We start from the raw sequence: 6,369 nt of genomic DNA, 5'->3' as shown, positions 1-6,369 counted from the left end.
ATTTGTTTTCCTGAGAAGCTATCTTGTAGATAACAATATGTAAAACAATAACCATTGATAATTTCCTACCACTTTGTCTGTAATTTGGTAAGCCCCCCCCATTATTGTTATCCTTCTTTTACTCTTTAAAATAAAAATTTTAAAAAGCAAAAAAAACCCAATTATTTCTCCAAAAAGAGTTTGCCAATGAGGTCATGATTTAAAATGCTTGTCAGTCTGTTGGTTACTTGTTTACTCTTTTTCTTTTTGGAAAACAAAGTCAAACATTCTCTCATATGTTTTCCTCTTTTCTATTCTTTGTTTTGTTTTGTTGTCAGACAGGGTCTCGAAAGGCAGTCCAGGCTGACCTGGAACTCACTACGTAGCCCAGGCTGGCCTCAAACTCATGGAGATCCTCCTGCCTCAGCCTCCTGAGTGCTGGGATTACAGGCACCACCATGCCTGGCTGTGGTCTTTATTTTTTGAATCACTTTTGTTGTATTCTTTGGCCATTTTTCTGTTGAGGTGCGGGTTGTTTTCTTAGTTATTTGCAAGTATTTTATGGGTAATCTTTTCCATTACTTTTCTGAGCTCCTGGGAGGAGTAATAGGGAAGCCAGGGAGCCAGGACACCCTGAGAGGAAGCCTTTGGGACGTGCGGGATGCCCTTGCTCACCTATTAAATAACACCTGCCTCAAATTTCTATCCTAAGGGGCTGGGGATTTAGCTCAGCGGCAAAAGCACCTGCCTGGCAAGCGCAAGGTCGTGAGTTTGGTTCCCGGTACTGGAGAAAAACCAAAAAAAAAAAAAAAAAAAAAAATTTCTATCCTACTGGAGGTCCTCTGGCTCGGTGACAGGATATTTGCTACTGTGTACTCCAAACTTCCCTCTTCTCTGGATTGAAGCAAAGTTCAGCACTCATTTCTCTTGGGGATTCCACACAGAAAGATGTTTTGTATTTTAGCTGTCAGAGCTGGAAATGGCTTGTATTTCCTCAAATGAAGAGATGAGGGTTTAAGAAGCCGCAGAGCACTTGCAGGTCTCGTTTCCCTCCGGAGCATCCATCCAGTCCCTTGGTTACTGGTAAGGTTCTGTCCCATGCAGGATGGGAAGGCGCCTTCGAGGCCTGGGCTTAGTGGGGAGAGAAGTTATAATGCAAACTAGAGCCCTCCTTGCTGCCAATCAAACCCTGATTCATAAAAGCTCCCTTTAAAACTGTTAGGTTGTCCTTCGCAGTTCTGTTTAGTTTTACTAAAAAGTAGAAATCCTCATTTAGCAAAACGAGTTCCAGAAAAGCATGTGGAACTGAACTATAACCACACTTGCAAACGGGTGCCTCATCCTTTTCTCCTACGAGGCTGGGGTAAGGACAGTTGGGGTGCTCGGATGTCAAGCTCATGCTTGGGCTTTGCGCCTTCCGGGGGGGAGTCCAGTGCACCCTCCTGCTCTGACATTTTGTGACAGGAAGGTAGGTCGAGGGCCGCCTTGCCTGAGAAGATTTCTCAAGTCCATGGCTCTGTCCTCCTGTAAACACTTGCTTTGCACTGAGGGCATCACCTGCCTTTGCTTTTTAACACATTTTGATTGTTGTGAATACACAGCTCTTCACAAGAGAGTGAAGATCTAAAGAAACGACCCAAGCAGAGGACTCTTGTCCATGAAGAAATGCCAGCTGCGGGCTGGGGATTTAGCTCAGCGGCAAAAGCGCCTGCCTGGCAAGCGCAAGGTCTTGAGTTTGGTTCCCGGTACCGGAGAAAAAAACAAAAACAAAACAAAAAAAACCTTGAAATGTCAGCCGGGATGGTGACCTTCAAGGGGTCACGATAAGCAAAGCAAGAGGAGCAACAGCTGCCTTCCGCCGTCATTGTGCGGGTCTTTGCGGGATGATTCCCGCGGCCAGGGACCTCAGGTCCCCTCAGCCCGGCTCAGGGACGCCCCCACCCCACCTGGGGACTGTGTGACCCACATCGCCGGGAAGACAGTCGGGCGCCCTGCCGTTCTCAGCCTGTGGGCCCGGTGGCGCGGGGGCCTCCGGGGCTCCGTTTGTCACCTCCGACCCGGCCTGGTGCGCTCTGCCTCAGCTTCCCCACCAGCTCCGCTTTGCTCGCGTGCAGTGAGCGACGTTCACACTCATGTCGGGAGTGCGCCCCTGAGCTGCACACGTCCTGATGCTCTTTGCCCCCCACCCCCCGCCTCCCGCTCCCTCCGTCTCTGCATCCCCGTCCCCCGTTTGGCTGTCACTGTCACCCTTTTTTAGTCCCAGCTTACAACTCACTGCGGCCGCTGGCGCAGCTGAAATCTCAGTCCGCTTCTCTCCCCGCGCTCTTCCGCTCGGCCCCTCCCGTATGCAGAAGGCCTGTCACCCCACCGCTTGTATCAGTCTTGGCTTTGCTCTGTGTTTGTTCTTTGCTTTACTTAAGTGAGAGAAACCTGCGGCATTCAAGCTTGCAGGTCTGATTCATTTCACTTAGCGTTACGCTTCCCGGGTGTACCCACTTCCGCATGGATGGGGCCGGGCTGTCAGGCTTTGCCGCCGAGGACGTAAGTAGTACGGAGAGACCCACGCCGTCTTTATCCGCTCCTCTGTTGATGGACATCTGGGCTGCGCTCAGGATGCAGCCACTTTGAGCTGCTGTAATCCCTGCTACGCACGATCTCTGCAGTACTGTCTTTAGCTCTTTGGGGAGATACCTAGATGGGGAATAGCTGAGTTGAATCGAATTCCTGCTTTTAGTGTTTTGGGGTTTTTTGAGGACTCTCCATACTGCTTTCCACAGCGGTTGTACTAGTTTACACCCCCACCGACAGCGTGGGAGGCCACCTCTTTCCCAGCAGCCTCCCCGGCATTTGTTATTATTTGAGCTTTTGATGACTGCCATTCTTAAATGACAAAGCCAAATTATCACTATCTGAAGATGACGTGAAAACCCAAAAAATTCCACAAAAGACTCTGAGGATGAACAAGCAACTTCAGCATCGTAGCAGGCTACCAAACCAACACACGGAAACCAACAGTGTTCCTGCACACCAGTGAGAAGGAATTTAGGCAAACAAAACTATTCACAATATTATCGAGAAAAGTTAAATACCTAGGAATTAACCTAAATAACGAAGTGAAAGATGTCTTCAAGGAAAACTCCAGCATCTGAGAAAGGAGATTGAAGACATCAGAGCAGGAAACCCAGGTACGGTATGCACATCTGTAATCCCAGCTCTTGGGAGGCTGAGGCAGGGAGGATCGCTGCAAATTCAAGGCCAGCCCGGACTGCCAAATGAGTTCAAGGCCAGCCTTAACTGCATAGTGAAACCCTGCCTCAAAAAGACAAAAGAAAAAAAAAATGAAAAAATGTCCTGTTTCTGGACAGGAAAAACAAGTGCTGTCAAAATGACCAAACTTCCTAAACGCATATACAGATTTCATACAGACCCCAGCACCTTTGCGGGTGCTGGTCCCTCCTGCAATGCGCCTCCCCACGTGTGTGTACCACCCACCTTCAGGAATCCGCAGGCCCTCCCCACTGTGTGTCCAACGCTGCAAGCTCCCTGCACCCCGATCTTCCACGCCCCTCAGATCTCCCATCCTCGGGGAACTGACTGTCACCCCAAATCAGGAACATTGCCTCTCATTCACGAGCCCCCTTCACCAGCACCCACAACCCTGGACCATCCAGGAGGGCAGGATTTGTCTGCTTTGTCCTCTTCAGAACAAAATGACATCAGATTTAATTGTCAATCTAAATGGCTTTTGGGGGGACTCTGAATTTGGGCAGGCACCATTCTGCAAAATAGGGTGGGAACCCATGGGGCCAGAACAGTGGTGTTTGTAAGGAACAAGGAAACAGCAATCGGGAAACACTGATTAGTTACCACAAGTTTCTTCAGGATTATTTTTTCTGTAAGAGTTGAAGCAGCTCGGAGAGCGGACTTCAAGACTCCTGAGAAATTCGTCTCCGTGTAACACAAGTGACTTCATTTTTGTTTGATCTGGTTGGCTGGGGTCCAGCGCGACCTCTCAGCCCCATAATTTGTATCTAAGTCTTTAACGCCTAGAAGAATACCTGGCACACGAGGAGACGCTCCATAAATCCTCCATCTGCTTCTGCCAGGGGGAAGAAGTATCACAGCAGAGTGTCCAGAGCTGCTGGACGCAGCGTGCTTCCTGAGTGTCCCCCAGCACCTGGCCCTTTGCCATCAGTTGTTTGGCCCTAGACTGCCACTGTAGAACGATGAGAAAGCGATGGCAGAACGTAGAATTATTCATTTTTCTCATTTGTGTGATTTCTTTTTTATTTGCTCAGGTCATTCCAACACGACAGTCGTTTTCAGCCATCCTTTTGCTTCCGGCAGAAATCTTTCCTTAAAATACAGTCACTTGGCAGAGTTTGCCCCTCAGTGAGCAAAAATCTGTCTCGTGTCTTGGGGAGGAAATCTTGCCAGCTGCCAAGCTAATTAGGGCTCTGATAATCAGGGGCGGACAAATTGTGCCACAGGTTAGAATGAGCAAGAAAACGGGTATAATTACCTGGCAGAATATTAATTAAGTATCTTACTAATTAAAAAAAAGAATTCTAAAAGGCCAGGTATTCCTGTAGCTGGTAGAAGTTTAGTATAAAGAAATGTGCAGCTTCAGCTGCAAATACAGATTTGGGAGGATCTGGTGGTTGAATCCGCGCCTTGTGCATGCTAAGCACATGTTTGCCACTGAGCTACACACCTACCCCTAAATTACAGGTGATTTTACTTGCAGTAGTCAAAAAGAGAAATTCCTAAAAGTAACTTTATTTATTATGTATAAATTGTGATAGAAAGATGAGGTGAATATTAAAATGTTTTTAAATTATTATAGGGGGCTGGGGATTTAGCTCAGTGGCACAGCAGCTGCCTGGCAAGCACAAGGTTGTGAGTTCAATTCCCGGTACCGTGGGAGGCGGGGGGGGGAGGGGGAGAACTGAGATTAAATTATTACAGTAAAAGGCCCATGAATCCCCCCCAGATCCTCCCCTTGCTTCGAGCACACTCATCCCACCCTCCCGGCCACTTCCTGCAGCAGCTCTGGAGTGTTCTCTCCTGAGGGTCTTTGGTTGCACTATCCTGGCTGCCTCAATGTCCTGAATCCATTCAAAAATGATGAGCTCTCATGGTCTTGATTCAAGGAGGAGCCGGAAGTCACACAGCGCCAGATCCCATGAATAAGGTGGATGAGGACACAGCGTCATGTTTTCACGAGCCGCGTTTCCACTGGATGAGGCTCGCAGCAGCAGTCACCACATTTTTGATCACACCGCATGAAGACCCTCAGGAAAGAGGACTCCAGAGCTCCTTCAAGAAAGTGGCAAGGACGGGATGAGTGCGTTTGAAGGGAGGAGGAGGAGGAGGAGTTTAAGGGGGATTCCTGGCAATGTGTCTGTTACTGGATTCATTTTTAAACTGTAAACCCTCACTGCAGATTTTGAGCACTCCTGTAGTGCCGTCTGAAACGCCGTCTCATTTTGCTCGGACCCAGCTGCTCGGTTCCTGGATGCAGCCGCGGTTGGTGTGGTGCTTGTGCAGGGTGCACGGGGACAGACCACCTCCGGGGCCCCGGTCTGGGTCTGAAACCCCCACGGAATGAGCTGCTTAGACACAGGCCAGCGTCTCTCCCTCTGCCTGAGCGTTCAAGCCACCCAGACACATTTAAAAAAAACAAAAACGACCAAAACCAAGCTACTCAGCCGGAGCCCACTGCAGCCCTACCAATGCTTCTCACGGAAGTCTCAGGCGCGGCCCATGCCGAGGCCGATCGAGCCGACCCACCGGCCGCGGCAGCGTCTGCTCATTGTCTGCTCAGGCTCCGTTTGCACATCCTTACTAGAAGAAGCCCCGCGTCTCTGTGGGCGGCAATGTGCACAGCTGAGGGATACATTTCCCTGCCTCCCTTGCAGCTAGCTCTGGCCGTCGGACTAAGTTTTGCCAAGTGAGATAGGCATAAAAACTGTTAGAGAGCTGGGCATGGTGGCACATGCCTGTTATTCCAGCACTCTGAGAGGCTGAGGCAGGGGGATTGCAAGTTTGAGCCTTGTCTGAGGAACTCAGAGATATAGCAAGACCCTTTGTCAAAGTTTTACACCATTAAAAAGGGCTTGGGAGGTAGCTCAGTGCAAAGGCTCTGGGTTCGATCTGCAGTACTGAAAAACAAACAAATGTCTGATTCCAGGAAGTCTTTCTAAAGGGGGGACAGACAAGAGAAAAAAACATTTCCTCTCTTCCTCTCCCTTCCTCCTTCCTGCTGACTGGAAAGTGGAGGTAGCGGCTGGAGCTCCAGCAGCCATCTGAGACCACAGAGTGATCTGGGATGGAACAGAAAGACAGAAGGAGTCCACGTCCCTAAGATTTAAGGTGCTGCCCTAGATC

The sequence above is a fragment of the Chinchilla lanigera genome, unplaced genomic scaffold, assembly GCF_000276665.1.
Source record: "Chinchilla lanigera isolate Chin_1 unplaced genomic scaffold, ChiLan1.0 scaffold00022, whole genome shotgun sequence".
Classification (NCBI taxonomy): domain Eukaryota; kingdom Metazoa; phylum Chordata; class Mammalia; order Rodentia; family Chinchillidae; genus Chinchilla; species Chinchilla lanigera.
The sequence above is the reverse complement of the archived record's forward strand: the minus strand, read 5'-3'. Positions refer to the sequence as shown.